The 18988-nt window shown below is 44.6% G+C and overlaps 1 protein-coding gene across 4 annotated transcripts in view; it reads left to right on the top strand.

Moving 5' to 3' along the window:
* CXXC4 (CXXC finger protein 4) overlaps positions 1 to 18988 on the top strand; it is a 159054-nt gene that overhangs the window by 46283 nt on the left and 93783 nt on the right. For 2 of the 4 annotated variants that reach the window (XR_010303305.1, XM_064148426.1), the window contains one exon: positions 11169 to 18676. The exons of the other annotated variants lie outside the window; for them this stretch is intronic. The gene's annotated coding sequence lies outside the window, so the exon portion shown is untranslated. Of the gene's footprint in view, positions 1 to 11168; positions 18677 to 18988 lie in introns of those variants that run through there. 4 annotated transcript variants of the gene reach the window in all.

Genomic DNA, 18988 nt, shown 5'->3' with positions numbered 1-18988 from the left:
TTTGTGAGTTAGGAACAGTAAGAGGGGAACTGATGTCTCTGTAACGGCATGGCTGGGGTGTTGCCTTGGTTTCAAACAATTCCTGAGTCATGGACTGCATGTGTAGAAATTGCCAGCAGATACCATGACTCCTGGAGAGTACCACCACCCAAAGAACGAGCTTTTTCTGCTTCTGTAGTGTCTGTGTGTTTTGATAGCTCGTCTGCTTTGAATGATCACACTGAACTACCATGTCTTGAAGCATGCAGTTTCGTTTGACACTTCTGTGCTATTTGGGAGCCCAGCCTGCTGTGTCTGTCTTCTCTCTTCTTTTGGGTACCTTTGTTGTTTTCCGCACTCGTATTGTGCGGTTTAGTCACATGCACATGCCTGGCCTGAAACTGAATTACTCTGCAACGTAATCTAAAGTCATCACCCATTTAAGCATCCTGCACTGCTTCTTGTGTGTTACGTTGCACCATACTTCAGATGCGACAGCCATTTAATAATGTTGAAGCCTTAGCTCTGCAGGGGCTGAAAAGATCCCAGCAGGCTTGTTAACTTCTACTCTCAGACATTATGGGGAATATTTTATCCTCCCTGGAACTCCTAGGCATCCTCTTAATTAAGACTATAAAAATCCATAGCCAGGTATGTGAAGCCTGTTGATTTTTTTTTTTATGGTTTTCCAGAGTTTCTCCATTCCTTCCCATTTAACCAGACAGTCCAGTGGCAAGTGAGATATGGGAACATGCAAAGAACAAAGGCAGCATGGGGTCATGCTGAATATTGCATTCTTATTGGGAAGCAAACTCATTAAAAAATGCCCTTCCTTTACTTGCCATAGGGGTTTATTTTCCCCCTCAGTATTTTCCTTTATCTTAGTCTCTGTAGTGACATTTTAAAGCTTTACACCTCTCCTGTCTCAGGGTAGTATTCCTTTCAGACTGCTTTGGCCATGGTCTCTCTTGTACTTCTGTATAGGATCACCATTAACTGGTAGCAGACTTCATTTGACTAGTAGTTATTTGTACAGAGATGAGAGATTGTTCAGTGGTTCAGGAAGCAGAGAAGCAGTATTAGGAATTGAGGTGGAGGGAGGAACTTAACACTGCAAAATGATGGACAATCCTAGGGAGTTCAGGATAGATTTAACTTAAGGACAGAGGAGGAGAAGTAAAGAAGAGCTGCAGAGTGCTCAAAGACAAGGATGTAAAAGTGGTTGAAAGTTGATTGTAATATGCAAACCCTTGGTGAGTGGATGCCTGCTTCTCTGTAGGAGTGACTCAGTTATCACGAGGTAGACCAACTGAGCACTGGAGGTGCTCTGCTGACAGGAAGGTTACAATGGTAGTGCTGAGATGGCAGTGAGATCTGTCCTGGTGAGAAGAGGCTGGAATATGGGCTGCTGCTATGAGCAGGTTTGCTGTTAGTAATTCAGGTGAGGCAGGTGAAAAGCTCACCAGTAACCATCTTCCCATGCTTCTTTAGGGGACGGCTGAGACTTCATGCAGCAGAAGGGGAACTTGAAGAGGGTGTGCAGGGCTTTCCATGTGCCCTTACTGATAAAGAAACACAGTTTATTTAATTAATTCTTAAAATTGACTGGAATTTATTAAGAGAATCTGGGCATCGGGGTGAATGTGTGGTCTGGGGGCTCCATGATCTGAAGAAGATAAGAACTAGGGTAGTAATAAAGGAATGTATACAAATAAGGTGACAAATGTGAAAGAGAGAGGGGATTCTTGCAGATGAAATGCTGAGAAACATGATTTGCTGTCTGAGAACTGCTTGGACGTGGAGATTTCTTTGGTGGTGTGTACTGTGTGTCCTAGGGAAGCTGGAGCATGCTGATGATGTGTCAGCTTGCACCATGTTTACACTAAGAATTTGTAAAACAAATACTCCAAAACAGCTGTGGTTCAGTGGCATCCATCCTTCTGCACATGCTGAATGGGGATGTAAGGGTGGTGCAGCAACCTTGGTAGCTACAGGTTGGCTTGAAATAGACCTGAAGACCTCTAGCCATCTGTGTAGAAGGTACAAGGAGTGTAAAGTGGGGTTATTATGGTGCAGTTAAAGAGGTCAGCAATGGAAAAAGGAAGGCAGGGACTATATATTGTTAAATATATGATCCCCAAAATGAGTGGTATTAGTCAACTAGAGGCCATTGTTTTCTGGAGTGAGCAAAAGAAGAGAGACTGTATTTGGAAGGATTGTGGGTTTGAATAGCTAGCCACCAGGGAGTGGGTGGGAAAGGACCCAGTGACATAAGCTTAGTAATGATTTAAAACCTGTCCCCCCTAAATCACTAGTTCATCTGGGCTCTGGGATGTGGAGATCACAGCTGGCTGATTGCTTGGAAGGTGATGTAAAATAAATTTGGGGTCAAGGTCCAGTGGAGGTGACAGTGTCATGTAAATAGTTGCTGAGATGGGTCTTTTATTGTCATCCTCAAAAATTTCTGAAGACGTTCCTGAGAATGAATGGAGTCCAGAGCCATTTAAAACCTTCTAATGTTTTCCCCTCCAGTCAGGAACTGTGGTAACCTGCTGTGCAAGAGTTTGCATTGCTGTTCCTCTCTCTGCATCTAATCAGACGATACATGATGCTCACTGGCTGTGAGAGAGACAAGCTGGCACCTGCAATGAGTGGTGGGCCTTGGCTGAAAGTCCTCCTGCAGCCCAGGTAGCTGAGTGCTGCATTTAAGTGAATTTCTTTTCCTCTCTAAGTTTTGCAGAAAAAGAACCAACCAAGCAGAGGCCAAGCTCTATTTTTCACTGGCTGTTACATCAAATCCCAAAGGAAAGTAGTTAGCTAACCAATGAGGCATCCTAGCTGATTTCAGGTTCTGTGCAGGAGAAAAAGATGCTGAAGCTCTAGGGGAAAGAGATTTAAATGTAGGTTTAGTCCTGAGAAACGTGCCTTCTCTTTGCTTGGGGACTAGTCCATAAGAGATTACCGTACGCCAGACAGCAGTTTGGAGGATGATAGAGATGTCAGCCTGTGAGTGCAAAGACTTATACCACTGGATGACGAACCAGCAGGGATTTCTCATTAATGGGATGAATGTTAACAAGAATAATTCTGTTTTGTGAGCTTGTGTGTGTGGGAAGGGTAAATGATAGGGACTGATGGATGATCTTTACAGAGATTTGATTAGAGAGAAGGTGAATGGCAGCGCGTGTGAGAGATAGAGGGGGAGGTGTGTGCGTGTGGTGCATCCAATGCAGAAGGCAGGCACACTCCTGGTTGATAACGTCTGACAGAGAGTCAGCAGAAGGAACCAGGCAGGTCCTAGGAGGAAGTAGAAACAGAGCTGTAATGTGGGTATTTAGTTTTCAGTGTCTTTTGTATTGTAGGGTTTCAGGTTTTATGTTGTGTGGGGGTAGCAAACCTGCACCCAAGAGTTTCTCTACAAAACTTTTATTAGTAAGACAGATTTCTGCTTTATGCAAATAGACCGTTGGGCTATTTGATGCTAATTCCCACAGCCAGTATGAGAGCACTGAGTAACAGCTTTCTGACCCACTTAGCATCAGTCTTGTCTCTGAAGTAGCAGTGTTAGGGCATTATGAGCCCTTCCATGTCCCTGAAAAAGAAGACATGCCAAACCTACTGTTGAAGAGGCTGGGCCAGCAGACCAACAGAAACAATCCCTCATCTTGCCTGAGGCCTTCACATGCCGCTGGAATGCAAATAATTAATGAAGAAAAAAAGGCCAAATGGTCACATAAGCTGAACAGGCACTCCAGCAAGCGTGGCAGCTAGCTCCATCTGAAGGTACAGGAGTAGCTGAAAAACCTCAGGAATTGCAAGAGCTGCTCAAGAGGGATGTAGAAAGAAGCGTGAATCCCTTTGGCACTGAGGAGAAACCCCTAACCTGGAACTCCAAACCTCTGATGTCCTCTCTGCTGCCTTTGTCAGAAAGCTGTTGGGAGTGCCCGCCGGAGCGCGGCCAGCTGGAACGTGGCTGCAGGGCAGCAGACGGCAGGAGGAGTTCCCGACCCCGGCTCGCCTGGCGCTGCCAGCCCCGTGCGCGGGGTGCCAGGCACAGGGAAGCCGGCGGCCAAGCGGGGCGGCAGAGGTGGAGACTTGGCTCCGTCCCTCGGCTTGCTGGCCAGAAGCGCTGTACGGGCACAAGGGAGGGAGTGTGCTGGCAAGCAACCGCAGCCACTTACTCCCAGTCCGGGAGGGAAGGGGGAGAGGAGATTTGCTCCTTTTCAGGGATCTTGCCGCATCCCGGGGCGATGCTTGTGCCTGACAGCCTCGGTGCAAGCAGAGCTTCGCCGCTTGAGCTGCCCTGTGGGCGTTCAAGGCTCATGGTGGAGCCGTGTGAGCTGCTCCGCCGAAAGCTAGCGTGGCTCTAGGTGCTCACTTGGCATGAAGAGAGGCTCTGCCGCTAACATTCCCTGGGACCGAGCTGTTGTTCTTTGACAGCATTAGTCTGGATTCCTTACGATTTCGGATTTGTGTTTGCCATCTGTCTCCCCAGTGGCGTTATGCATTTTTTCAGATCAAAAAGGTGAAACAGTTTACCCATTCTCTAAATTTAATCTCATATATAAAGTGGGGGGGAGGGGAAATAAACAGTGGCGTGCACTGAATGTCAATGAGGGACACGTTTGCTCCTTCTTTCTCCTGTGGAGAAACGCATTACTCCTCAGACTAATCCTATTGATTTCGTTGGGGAGCTACTGCCTGCTCCTGATGCCGAGTCCAAGTGGCAGGATCTGGCCCTAGAGCGGCAGTTCTCTCCTCACCATGAGCACAAATCCTTTGTTCCCCAGCTAGCCCCACTGAAATGTCCTGAGGTTACCTCTGAGTAAGCTGTCGAGAGGAGCTGAGTTTTCAAGACGTGACCCCAACTTAGGAGTACATGCTTTGAATTTCTGTTTGCAGTGGCCTGTGGCAGAAGTTTACTTTTCACTTGGTGGAACTGGCGGCAGAGAAAGTCAAATGAGTTTCCTAATCTGGTGTGTTCTAAATCTGGTTTGTCTCAAATACGGCCTGAGAGATTTGCAGTGCAAGTGGGAAAATAACTGCCAGCATGCAGATGCTTGTCCTCTTGGAGCAAATGAAGCTGACTTGTAAAATGAATGTTAAATCTCATCCTTAGTATGAAGGGAGACAGGCCTGTAACTCAGGTATGGGGAGAGATATTTTAAGGTGGGCTGTGGAAGCAAACTCACCACTGAGCTTCTGACCAGGCGTACGTGTCCCTTTTTATCTGCTAAGTCCAATAATAAGCCTGTTATTAGGCACATCTGCTACTGCCTGATAACGCGTACGGCGAGCGGGAGCGCAGCATCCCGTGGGCAGAAAGGGATTTTGGTAGCTGAGGGGAATGGCAGCTCCGTGGACTGGCTCACACCTTGTCCAGTGGCAGCACATCCCTCCCCTGGGCCTGTGGCTGGGTGGGAGGACACCAAGAGCTTGATGCTCGGCTGTTCCTGCGTGGAGCTCTCCTGTGCCAGCCCGTGTGCATGTGTGCTGAAGCCACGATGGGTGGGTGTGTGAGCAGTGCCTTGTGCCCCGGGGAAGCAGCAGGCCCCCACAGTGTCTTGTGCAGTGGGACTTGGCACAGCTGTAGGGCAGGGAGTGGAGCGTCTGGTTGAAGCACGCCGTGTGCCAGGCGCTGCTGTTTCCTTCCTTCCTTCTTTCCACGTTTCCAAGAGATGCAATTTGCACACAGGGCTCTTGCCCCTGAGCCTCCTCGCCTGAAGAAAAACATTCAAGGAGACTCTGTCTGAGCTGAATCTGAGCACTGGGAAGTTTTCCCCAAAGTCATTGCTGTAGGTAATGTATATTTATGAGTGGAACAAAGTAGGCCATAGATCCTTTCAAAGGCTGCTTTCCTCTCAGGGTGGCTCAGTATTTAGGCAAGTGAGGAGTGGAAAGGCTGTCCAGATTGCATTTGCTGGTGGCAGAGCAGGCTGATGCCAGCATCCTTGGAGAATAAATCTTAGGAAGAGCAGCTGAAGGAGCTGAGGGATGTTTAGTTTGAAAAAAAGGAGGCTGAGGGGAGACCTCATTGCTCTCTTACAACTATCTGAAAGGACATTGTGGAGAGGTTGATGCTGGTCTCTTCTCACAGGTAAATAGTGATAGAACAAGAGGCAATGAATGGCCTCAAGCTGTGACTGGGTAGGTTTAGGCTGGACATGAGGAAAAATGTTTTCACAGGAAGAGCGGTCAAGCTTTGGAATAGGCTGCCCAGGGAGGTGGTGGAGTCACCAACTGTGGATGTGTTTAAAGTTTAGATGTGGTGCTTGGGGATATGATGTAGGGGTGAACCTTTTAGAGTAGGGTTATCAGTTGGACTTGATGATCCTGAGGGTCTTTTCCAGCCTGGATGTTTCTGTGATTCTGTGATCCTTCAACAGCAGCTTGGGGACTGCCTCTGCTGCTGAGGAGGGCACCTGCCTGCAGCCCAGGAGATGGTGTTAAAGGTCTTTTCCAACCAAAATGTTCGTCTGATTCTGTGATATTGCTCTGGGGGTCAGGAGATCCTATGGCTCTGCCACACACATGGCCACATTCCAGCCACAAGTCTGGGTCCATACCACCACACCTGTACCCTGCAGTTTTCTTTCCAGAGAGGGAGATGGAAAGTGAATTTTAGAGCACGTGGATTCACACCAGATTTCTGCACTGTTCTGTAATGCTGTGTGTATAATTGATGTAATTTCCAGTGTGATCAAGCTGACATCTGAGTAAGCTTGCAGCACTGGAAAAGCAAGGCATTATGTGGAGGAAAGACCAGGTGCTTTCTCGCTGGCAGCCATGGCAATGTTGTGGGACTGGTGAGGTGTGTAGCCCACGTTCACACAGGTGTAAAAGAGCACAGCCACAGGTTTATGGCTGGTGGTGCTCAGTGCTGATTGATCCAAACTGCATTTTGTGCAGGGGCCACGACTTTCCAGATGAACTTTTTGGCTGTCATGTAGCACTGTACCTCTCTATCTCTTATCATATATCTGTATATGTGTATATTGATACATATATATGCACACACACACATATGTATCTATATAACTTAACAGGCCAAATTTCATCTAGATCCACTGACCTAAGTATTGGTACTGGTGCCCTTGTGAAAGGCATTTCATGAAGGGATTGCCCTCCACGCTAAGCTCACTCGAGGTTCTGTGCAGAGCTTGGTGAGGTTGTTTTTGCCCTGTGTTGCTGGCAGCAGTCCCACTGCTTTGGGAGATCCTCCAGTTTTCTTTGCCTTGCTGTATGAATCTGAGATTCATTAAGGACAAAGTTCCTTCACCCCATCTCTTTCTATGGTTGTGTAGCTCTCTGTAAAGACTTTCAGATAGCCCAGATCTTGGTAAGCTGACCTCAGGTACAACATGCTCCCCAAAACTTCTTGTTAAGTTGGATCGTTTCAGCCAGGACTCCTCAAGGGAAACGAGGTGTGCCACAGCTGGCCGATAACTTTCTGTAGCTGGTGCTTGAGTTTGCTTCAATGAGAGTAGGATTTTTGCTCGTGGATCAAACATCAAAGGAGTCCTTCATAATGCAACATCTCTTAACATTGATAAGGTATTAGGGCAGAATCATGTAGCACTCTGATATATTTTACTCTTTTATTTCTGAATGTGATTCCCCTCAACCCAGCTAATTCCCTAGTCTCTCAGAAAACAGTTACACAGATGACTTACAGTTAGCTTTCCTTATGCAGCTGTGAATTTGGTCCACACTGTGAGCAGCAGCACTTCAAGCAGGAGCATCCTGCTTTGCTGGCTCCTAGTCTCCACACCAAATCGTTCAGGCAGCTGTGAGACTCAGAGGTGAGGAGAGAGGCCACTCTAGCAGGTTCATAGGCGTTAGGTCACCAAGGGATGGGGGCTGGGCAAGCAGGCAGGCCTTGGGTGAGCAGAGCTTCCTGTCTGCCACCCCGCACCTTGCTCCATCAGTCAGTTGGTCACCCCGGGGCTGTGGGAGGCATCATTCTTTAATGAATACTTGTACTGTGAAACTACAGAGCTCAACTGTAAAAACAGAGTCTCTGCTGAGGAATTTACACTGCCTGCCAGTGTGCTGCTCTCATGTGTTGGCAGCGTGTGTGCACACACACATGCAGCAAGGGTCTGCTTTTACTCTTCTGCGTGGGGCAACCAGGACAGACTCGTTTTCCCATTGCTGCTTCATTTAAGGGATTTTCAACCTTCTGCTGCTTTCAGTTGCCTTTTCTGCCTCCTCCAAAAAATGTATCATGCTCAGTCCCCTGTGTGAAGCTGTTTTTTTTTAAGCCAACAATTAAAAAAATCAAATATTTGAGCTCTTTTTTTTTTCAGTAGTGAAAGCTGGCCAAGAAGGGAACAGATTAGAGAGTTTGAAAGCATGGAGGTCATTTGATCCTGGGCTTGTGCAGGGAAAAAAATCTCTTGAGTGCCACACTTTATGGCATTAGCCTCTCAGAGAAGCAGGGGCTGCAGGTTTTTGAGCTTCCTCCTGGGAGCGAGCCTGCTGTTTGTCAGCATTTGCACCGGCATGAGCAGCAAAGGCTTTTACAGCAGACCCACACTGATCAACTCTGGTTCTGCTCCTCACCACCCCTCCCCGGGCTTCCAGGGGGATCTGTCTTTCCTGTCACTCAGGATAATGATTCCTTGTTGGAAGGACAGAGATCCAGAAATGTGCAGTAATCTTGCTGAGAGCCTGATTCCCCAGCTGGGACTCCTGGATTTATACAGCCAGGCAGTTGATGGTCATTGCACTTAAGCTTGTGTGTTGATGGGCTACGTAGGCTGAGTGGTCTCTGATTCTGACTGGGAATAAACTTCTGGAGTTGTAAAATCTGTAGATCTCATCACATGAACTGTTTCAGATGCAACTCGACCCACTCAATTCCATTTTAAAAGCCTTATTTTGTTTTTCTTTAAGTGTGGATTAATAATTCATTTCCAAATTGGGGGTTAGCACAATGGATATTTAATTGCAAATGTAAATCTTTAATTAGAACTTGGTACACAGATGGGGGGGGAAAAAAAAGAATTCCTCATCTTGTAGTTTTTCAAAAGCACATATTAAACCACAGCTGTGCCCTTCAAAAATACTATTCTGTGTATTTAAAGGTCTGAATGACCTTTTAATCAGACGTTGCACCTTTACTTCCAGCTGATATGACAACGCCTGACAGTAACTCGACCTGATGCTGCAAGAAAATAAATAAAGGCCATTTCAGTCACTGTGCCTTTAAATCTCTCTCTGCCTGGCTGTGGTTTTGCGTGGAGGCAGATGGACCCACAGCGGAGCGGAGCATTTAGTTTTCAGGTTAAGGCAATCTATGGAGTTTAATGCCTCTGCGTGTTTGGCTGTTCTGTGGAGGTCGATTTGGTCAGGTGATTGTTTCCTGTCATAGCCTCCTCTGCAGCCAGGCTCTGTAGAAATTAGAAAGCTCTCAGCAGCCATCTTACAGCCCACACAGACCAGGGTGGATGATGCTCTACCAACTGCATTAGCTCTCCTAGGCGTACCTGGGGAGGAGGGCTGCTGTGCGTTGTCACTACTCGTGCTTACACTAAACAGGTGTAATGGGGCAGAACAGGGACTGGTAAAGATGGCTATGTGCAATTCCTGCTTTTGGACCACCAACACAAAAGCCTCATTCTGCTCAGGGTGGTGTATCAGCTCGTTGTCTTTGGAGGCTAATTTTTGGATGACTCTTTTAGAGCCTAACATTTGTGAAGCGGGAAAGGGTATTGAAGTGACCACAGGTCAGAGTTCTGGTGGCACGGCAGAAGTCTCTGGCATTTCCATGGACACAAGCATTAAACATAACAATAACAGCTCCCCTTTCATATGGCTTTTACAAGGAGGAGCCACGTACTGCTTGTCTTGACTATCATCAAGTGGGCTAATTATTCAACAAAAAATACTTGCCATACTCACAATCGGTTCCCTGGAATTCATGCTGTATGCTGTAGGGTCTGTGGTGTGTTGGATTTTAATGGAAAATCTAGGTAGATATTGAAAAAACATCCCCTCTCTGAAAGAGAAAGGAAAGAATTGTTTTTCAAAGAGATGTGTTATTTATATGTGATGCCAGCAAAATTGGTGAGAACTCTTTAACTGCAAGCATTTATTAGCAAGTTTCCAGGATTTCAGCAGATGTGATGCTACTGTTTGTGGGCAGTTCTTAATGAAACAAGTACTTGAGTGCTGGGGCAGACTGATACAAGGTCTGTTATCACCTCCCTGGTCAGTGCATAGTCCTTAGTTCTGGAGGAGAGACGTGGGAGTCTAGCATGGAGTCAAAGGCTCTTGCTTTGTCTTTTGACTTCGAAGGAAATTGAGGGCAGAAACAACACAGCCCTTGCAGGCTCAGGACCTCAGTCTCTCCTGCACCTTGTACTTTAAGGCTGTGAGGGAATTTGCTTGCACTCACATGTGTGTGGAGGCAGCTGGATGCAAGTGGGTATAATTTTGCAGAGGGACACAGCAGCAGGCAGAGGATGGAGAAGCATAGCAGCTCTGCAAGTAGACTCTTTCTATGTAAGCCAAGGTTCACCACATGTGCAAAAAAAAAAGTCCACGGGTAGTCTGGGCAGCTGCCCCAAGTCAGTAAGATGTTTTCCTCACCTCAATTGAAGTCAAGGGTGTGCTTAAGTGTTTTTTGCATTGCAACAGTAAATGTGGAGTGAGGTGACCAGCCTGAGGTTCGCAGATGCTGACCTCTGCTTCCCAAGGCACCTGTCTGAGTGACAGATCAATGCCTTCATTACTCCCCTGCCTGAAGAAGTGTTCTTGCCACGATGTGTGTGTAACCTGCGACCCCACCCCCCCCCAAGCTGTAACTGTGCGTCCAGCGTGCCAAGGCACAGGCAGAAGCCATGGTACAACCGTGTGGTCTTTCTAAAAGTACTGTGTTTTCCAGGAGACCCTTCTCCTAGCAGTATTTACATTTCCATGACTGCTTTGCTCAACTAACTAAGGAGGAGACAGCACGTTAGGGGTGTTAGGTACTGAGTACCATGTATCACGTGTGACCCGAAAATGGTGTGTGTTTGGAGAAAAGATGTCTCTGTGAACTGGCAGGCCATGCAAGGCATCGTGTGTGGTTCCTAGGTAACTGAAAGTGTGCCTAAAATGTAAAGGAAAAGAGCAACTAGAAGAACTGGAGTATGCCAATGCCGCAAAAGAAAGCTTAACTTGTTTTCTTGCTTTTTTTTTAGAGAACACCTGTTCCCAGCGCCGAAGCATTCCGATGGTTCTTTTAAGCAGTAGTGTATCTTATTTTCAAGGCAGTCCGAAGTGAATGGCAAGCTAAAGTCTTGTTTTAAGAAACTGCTTAGTCCACCATTGAAGATTATACTCAGATACTATTTTCATTTATGTATAGGGGTTTCCTCAAAAAAAAAACAACCCACCAAACCCAAACAAAACAAACCAAACGAACCAGAACCCAACAACCAAGCAAGCAAAAGACAAAAATCTGGGAGCCTGGGGAATTGGCCAGCATCTTCACATTCAGTACACTGATTCTTTCTTTGATGTAACTTAGCTATACTAGTGAAGTTGTTGTCTATTTTTAAAGTGACTGTAAAGAAACAAACAAAAAAGTTTTAAAAAAAAAAAAAAGCAATCAAGTAAAAGTTTGGGTAAACCCCTGCTGTAAAGTCATGTATCTTTGAAAAGTAACATATCTATACTTCATTTTCAAATCTCTGTGTTTCAGTACTGTAAACTGTACAGATAGCCGCTTGTATTTTGTGTGTTTAGACACAAGGAGACAATCACGTCTGAGCATCTATGGAGATAAAACCGGTTGGTCCACGGCGGTGTGGTTCTGCGACTTAAACCCGGAGCAATAAATCCTAGCTTTAACTCTTACTTTTGCTAGTTGTTTAGCAGCAGCAGCAACAGCAGCAGCAGCAGCAGCAGCAGCAGCAGCACTGTTTTGCCACGCACCCTTCCATAGAGACTTGATGCCAAGTTGTCCAGGATAAAAAGATCGTGATGCATCTAGCAATTACCTTCCGTTGTGGTGGTGTAAGAGGAGAAGATATAACATTTAAAGTTGATCTTTGAAGCACTGTATTAGAGTAGTGGTTTGTGCACTTGTGTTGCTTCTAGAGGAGCTTTACAGAGGGGCATCTCTCAAAAAAACCCTGGGTTTTGACTCGCTTTTCACTGTGCTCTGAGGTGGAGCACCCAGTATAAGCGGATGTGCAAAACCAGTCGCCTGTCTAAAAGTTGTTCTAGGATGCAAAACGAAGTGAGTACAAGACCTTAGGAGAAAAAAAAATATATGATGTCTCAGTCCAACTACCCTTCGCCTATGAGTCCTTATGTAACGTTTTCAGTCAATGGAGTAAATATTTTCTGAAGTGGAATGCCATATTTTTGGTCCAAGTGGAGCTCATCACAGTTATAAATTAGTTTTAACAGTTGCACTGGTTTGGGTCTCACTTGCACTCATGTTCATTTGAGAGCCTGGATATTTTTGCAGTATAAAAATGTACTTGAAAAAACAAAGTTCAAAAGAGAAAGACTGCTTCTCCCCACATGTTTCTTGGTCCACTGATCTTGACTTTGCTGAATGCCTGGTCCCTTAGGCCCCCTAGAAGAATACTCTGCTCTTCTTCTTCCTGCTTTAGCTGTGCAGAGGAAATGCTTACTCCTCAAAAAGGCAGCACAGACAGGGATGTAAGTCATGTGTTGTAAAAACTATGGACGATACTGAACTTAGGGATCCTTTTTATCAGTTGTCATTGCTTTTTATTGCTTAGCTCCATCATGCTACTCATGAGTGAAAAGGCCATCCTTTCAAAGGAAGCAAATGCTCTTGTGCCATCTATTTGGTAGCTTTTTCATTTTGTACAAGATAGGACTAGCAGTAGTTTCACAGAGAAGGTGCTGGGCCCAGAAATAACTGGTTAATTATACACAGCATGTTCACATCTCCTGTTTCAGCACTTTCTCTGTTTTTCATTCAGTTCTTCAGCCTTTAGCTCCTGGTCACGCTCCCTTGGTGAAGCACATGGGATGGTTGGGAGCGCTGTGATGTGGGACCTGTGTAGTGTGGGGAGAAGCTGACTTTGGCAGGGGAGAGATGTTTTACAGGACTGATGAGTGTTGGGAATGGCTCTGAAAGTGAAGACCAAGGGATAGAGGACTAGAAACCTCCTGAGATCCCATGTGTGTGTCAACAGGGCCAAGCAGAGCATGGGAGATCCAGGGTAACTGGAAGAGCATGGGTGGGCTGGGCTTAGAGCTGCGTCCTCGACTTAGGGTCGGTGCATGTGTCTATGTCTTTGCGTTGTATGGCATCACATACAGAGATGGAATGTCACACTTGAAATGCTTCTATCATAGTGCCCCTCTTACAGTTTGTAAGAGATCCTCAGTTGAACACTCATCTGATACCCATTCAGTGAGCTTTACATCCATTTGTATAAGCAGCTGTGTATGGATTTACTTTGTGTTGGAGACTTTTAGGTTAGGGCCTCTGTTACTGACCACTAGACCAATTCAAGCTCTGTAAGGTCTTCTCTACCAAAATGCTGATTGATTTACAAACTGAAGCCTTATTTGCACATCTGGGTGGTAAGCTTGCCTTGCTTTTTGGAAAACTGTGATTGCTTTTTACAGAAGCAGAGGCAACATTAATTTCAGGCTACATTAGGTGTACAAAGATATTCATAGTGATGTACTTACTGTCTAATGCCCTAACGTTGCATGTCTTGTGTGGTTTCATTTCTCGTTCTGTTGTTTTGTTTTAAAGAACTGATGGGTCTGTAAATTGTAATCGTGGTGTTTTACCTGTCAATTCAGAACTGTTAAGCAAGCAAACCTGTTAGTTATTGAAAATGAGCAAGAGTTGGGTTTTTTTCTTTGACTTACCCATACAGTTTTCATCTTGGATGTCGTTCCTTTGTACCATCAGATTTTGAGATTTTGCTGAAGCAGTATTTATGTGATGTAGTATGCATAGAGCATTTTAATTAGTGATGTTTGAAGAAGGTAACCCTTTTTCTGGCCTGTCTCTCTCCACCGCAGCCCTACACTCCTCCACCCACCCCAACCCCTGTTTATACACCTTTGTCAGTCAGATTATTGTCAAGTTGCGATTACCGAATCTGTCTTTTTCGCAAGGTCCAATGCCGTTCTCCAGTGTGAAAATTTTGTAGTCCTCTCTCTCTCTTTTGTTCTTGGAATGCAAAAAAATAGTAATAAATTAAAAAAATAGAGGGGAAAAAAAAAAAAAGGCTGAACATTCTTTTGCCATCTTCTAGGTGTGAACACTAAACCTAATGGAAGCATTTTTGACATGCCCCGGGTAAACATAGGGAAAGGGAGGCGCACGTACCCGTCCTGTCAGTTCACAACAGATCCTCCCTACGAGGGAAAATACTCCCTTTTGTACAGAACCCCTGGTCTCTACGTCCTACAATAAATGTTAATGAACATAAAGTCTTGAAATGGGCTTATATCTGTAATCAAATAACGAAGAAAGAAAGTAGTTAAACGAACACAGCGTTCAGGGTCGAATGCATTCAGCAAAAAGCAGTAGTGGGTCTTTGATCATGGTTAGATGCATAGTGATATCAAACAGTGGGTTCTCATGTAACAGCTAAATGTTTCAGATTTTGGTTTATTAAATTTGGCAGTTTCATGCTGAGCTCTACTGTATTCTTAGTGAGTAAAAGACAGCTCCTATGGTAGAAACTACTCCATTTTCACAACTGCAGGGAACTAGGGAGGGTTTGTTTTGGTTTTGCTTTTTTTTCCCCCTGTTTTCAGAAACACGGGCCACAGAAATGTACTCCTTTCACAGTGTTCTCCTATTTCTGAGCTGTGCAGTTATCTATTAAATTTTCTAATAGATATTTGTGTAAGGTGTATGTATGCTTGTGCAATTATGGAAACAAACAAACAAAAAAGTTTTGGAAAACAGTGTATTTATGAAAAAAAAAATCACTTATGGGGCATGTACAAAGCTGTATAAAAAACATTCAATTTGCCCAGTAAAGTTGTTTTTTTGTGATATTTCTGTGTTGTTGAATAAAGGACTTTAGTATTCAAAATATCTCTCTTTTTCCATAAACAGGTTTTGTTTGTGGGATATGAAACAAAGAAAACTTCCTTTATAAAAAAAAAAAAAAGAAAGGAATCCTGAAAATGAGTGAGGAGGTTCAAATGCTGACCTCAGTCTTGTGTATGGGAATGAATGCTTATGAAGCGGCGGTGCAATAGCTACAAGACTAATTTCTTCTCAGTTGGCAATCAAAACCCCCATAAGTTGTGTACCTGAAGGTAACATTGTGCTCTGGGTTTTTTAGAACAGAAAAGAATGCTGCTTTTTTTTTAAAGACTGGGAATATTACATTGAGGTTTTGAGGCTACTGAAAGGTTAGTGAAGTAGGAGCAAGACCCTTTGCAGAAAAGCCCTTCAGAAACCCTTTAATGCAGACCTCTGTTGTATAAAAAGAGTGGACTAGTGAGGATGATGTGATGAATTACCAGTTAGCTTTGCAAGAAGGTGAAAGGCTTTTGCATTCAAAGGTGAAATCTTGTCTGTAACTCTTGCAACAAACAGTTCTGAGATCCGAGCGCCCTGTTGCTGTTGGAGCATTTGAGATTGCAAATATGGTTTGGGAGAGAAAGGCAATAATAATCTCCTCTTTTGTTCTATTGTTTCACATTTCAAACTTCTGCTCTTTACCTGCCTCATAAACTACACCTAGTAAAGAAAACAGTTTCCTCTTGCCATTTTATTTCCCCCTGCTACTTGCCGACATTAAGGCAATTTCTTATAAGTGGAAAAGTTCACGACTCTGCCGGCAGCAGCTCCTCACCTGGTTTTGGTGAAATTTGGAATGTTGTTTCCTTGCAAAAATAATTCCTTTAATAAACAGAATATCTGCTCTTAGGTGCCAAAAGAGGGTTATCAAAGGATTTGAAACATGAGGTAGATCCTTTGGTCTGTAAGACTCCTTCAATGCCATCTGATTTTCCAGGGAAAGCCTTTGTGTATCCTTTGTTTTTTCAAAGAAAGCCAGAAAAGTGAAAGGAATGGAGGTGGATTTTCCACTGATCCTGTTTGTCTCATCAAAATCTGTAAGGCTATATGTTCTTGGGAGATGTAGACTGCTCATTAGACAATGCCGAGAGTGAATCTTGAGATGTGTTTGAAGAGGAGGAAAGAGGCTGCCAGGCTGCTCAGGTGTAGTCAGTGATCTCTCTGGATTAAATATAGAATTCATAGGGAGGAAATACAGGCATTTCACGAGGCGGTCGATTGGGAAGTGGGAAGAGGTCTCCGAGTTCCTATTCCTTTAATGCTTTCTCTTTCAACATTTTCCCCCTCGAGTATTGTTTTATAGAAGTCTGAATGAAAAACGTCCCTCAGCTCCACAGAGATACTCGCCCCAGATATGAACCTTGCAGTTTAAAACTACCTCTGGCTTTTTATAGCTTTTCTTTTTTTATTTCATTAAAAAAAAACAAGGGGGGTGGGGAAAAGTCTTTTAAAAACCCCAGACAACAAGCAGGTAATTTTTCAAATGCCAAACTAGCAAACTCATCACTGAGCCTATTCAAAGGAAGGAAAATACCCCTTTGTGTGAAAGCTCAATTCTTCTAGGCTATGCTGGACTCGGTTTGGTTTTGCCACCAGCCATTTCAATCCTCTCTTCTATTTTTCCAAGGGACAAGTTTGAAATTGCAAGCGGTCTAGTGATACAGGGCAGCGTGCCTTTGGGGAGGCTCTAGTCACAGAATCATAGAATCAGCCAGGTTGGAAGAGACCCCTAAGATCATCCAGTCCAACCTATCCCCCAGCCCTAGCCAGTCAACTAGACCATGGCACTAAGTGCCTCATCCAGGCTTTACTTCAACACCTCCAGCTTTACTAGATAGCTCGTGAAATTGGAGGATATTATATAGGTTGTAAGTTCTACCTTACTTTGCTCTAAGGATCTACTCAGTCACCAGGGTGTGGTGGGCCCTAAACAGCCCTAAAATCCCTAAAGATAAGAAATCCATCTTTTTAGTAGCAACTATGGAACACAGAGTGAAATTTGGGACCAGTGGAACTGTCTGAGGAGAAAAAAAAGAAGTGAAGTTCAGCATCAGCAAAGATGTTTGGATCTGCTCCCACTGTAGCTTTGTGTTTGTTTGATGTTTGTTTTTTGAGGATGGACAGGCTTGGCTGGGTACCTGGATCCTTCAGCAAGGCAGCTTTGCCTAAAGTAGGCAGAATGAAGGAAATGTGGGCATCACATTGTTAAACTTGCAAGGCAGCCTGAAGAAGCTGCGATATCTGGGAATTATTTCCATTACTCTTTGAACTTTTGGAATGACTGTGAAGGATTGCCACATTATTTTCAATTTAACAAGCAGGGGTAGTTTGTTGTGCTACTGCTGACTCCCTGAAAAAAATGGGGCTTTAGAAATTAGCTGTAACAGGTTAATTTCCCAATAAACTTGGAAAGTATTTCTTAGTGTAGTACGACCTCTCCCTAAGAGAAGGCACTGTAGCTGCAGGTTTGCTGGTCTGCGTAAGGCCCTGAGTCAAGGATCTTTGCTAGAAACATTTCAGCAGAGTTCTTGCAGAAGGGTTTCTAGGTGTTATGTTGTCAGCCACAGCCCAAATGAATTATTCAGTGCAGGTCTTCCTAGCGTGGTTCACTATGTGTGTAGGCATCCTACGTTTGAGAAGAAAACACTTTTCCTCCCTTACTCCTTGAATCTATTCTCTTTACAGAGTTAATAATACTAAACCCCCCATACTTCAGGTAACTCCAAAGTGTTAGAAGCAATACATCTCTTTTTGGCTAGACATTTTCCTTGGCAAAGACCGAGAGAAGAGCCCCTGTTGCTTACCCAGGTCACCTAATGCAGGTCTTCTCTGCATTGCCTGTAGCTTATGAGTAACATCAATACATCAGCTTGGCAATAGCATACACACAATGCTACAGAAGATCTAACCCAAAGGAAACAGGACCCAGCAGGGGAAGTGCCCTCTGCCTCCTCCCTGGTACATGTCACATACAGAGTTTGTGCTGCACATCCAACACGCTTTCTACTTCCAGGATATCAGGTTTGCCATGCCTAGGAGAGGAGTGAGCAGATAGCATGCTGGAGAGTTTTTAAGAGGAGAGAAGGTCGACAGCTTTGGTTAGTGACTACTATTTGCTGACCTATGTGTTTCACCTTAGCTTCTGTTTTCTCCTCTGTGAGGCCACCAGCTTTAGGAGATGTAGCCTGCTGTTGAGTATACCTAGTCTCTTCTGTGCCTACATTTTAGCAGTCATACTTAAAAGACTGATAGTGGATTTGTCGAGCTGATACGTTGACCAAGAATGTACTGTTTAGTGCAAAATTACAACAACTGGCTTTCAACCTGGCTGGGGAGAATTAGTGGGTAAATAACCTGATCTAAAGAAATCCGTCACCCACATTAGGAGCAATGAACTAATTACTGCTTTCTGATATTCTGCTCTTGCTTGTTTTGCCTTTTTATCCTGATTGTTTACATTCCTAGGCCTGATTTGCCTTTTTGATGCAATGCCATGTGATCTGCTGATTAATTTTTGTGAGCAATCATAAAACTCTAACCTATGGCTGACTTGGTCTATTTTTATGCTATGCTCCATAAACATTCATTCATTTCTCATGATTACTGTGTGGAAACAGACTTTTACAGGCTAATAAACTTGGATTTGAACTGGATAAAGAGTTCCCTTGTGTTATTTCTTCCCTCTTTTTTAAGACAAAAAATGGAGCCATGAATGTACAAAACTTATCTCTTTGGGTGCTATCAGAAGTAAACCTGGAAATACCAACAGCAGCACCTTACTCTTGAGTTGGTTTTATCGACAGGGAGAGCCTCCTCTAAAGTAAAACGTTCAGGGTTTAGGGCTGGGAAGGGCAAGCAGGGCTTTTCGGTCATTGGTTAGTGCGGTGTCTTTCCACGTGCGGACCTGCCTCCTTAAACAGGCTCGGGCGCACGCAGCAGCCTCCAGCTGAGACCAATTAAGCGGAGCAT

This window comes from Pogoniulus pusillus, chromosome 9 (assembly GCF_015220805.1).
Source record: "Pogoniulus pusillus isolate bPogPus1 chromosome 9, bPogPus1.pri, whole genome shotgun sequence".
Taxonomy (NCBI): domain Eukaryota; kingdom Metazoa; phylum Chordata; class Aves; order Piciformes; family Lybiidae; genus Pogoniulus; species Pogoniulus pusillus.
The sequence above is the reverse complement of the archived record's forward strand: the minus strand, read 5'-3'. Positions and strand labels throughout refer to the sequence as shown.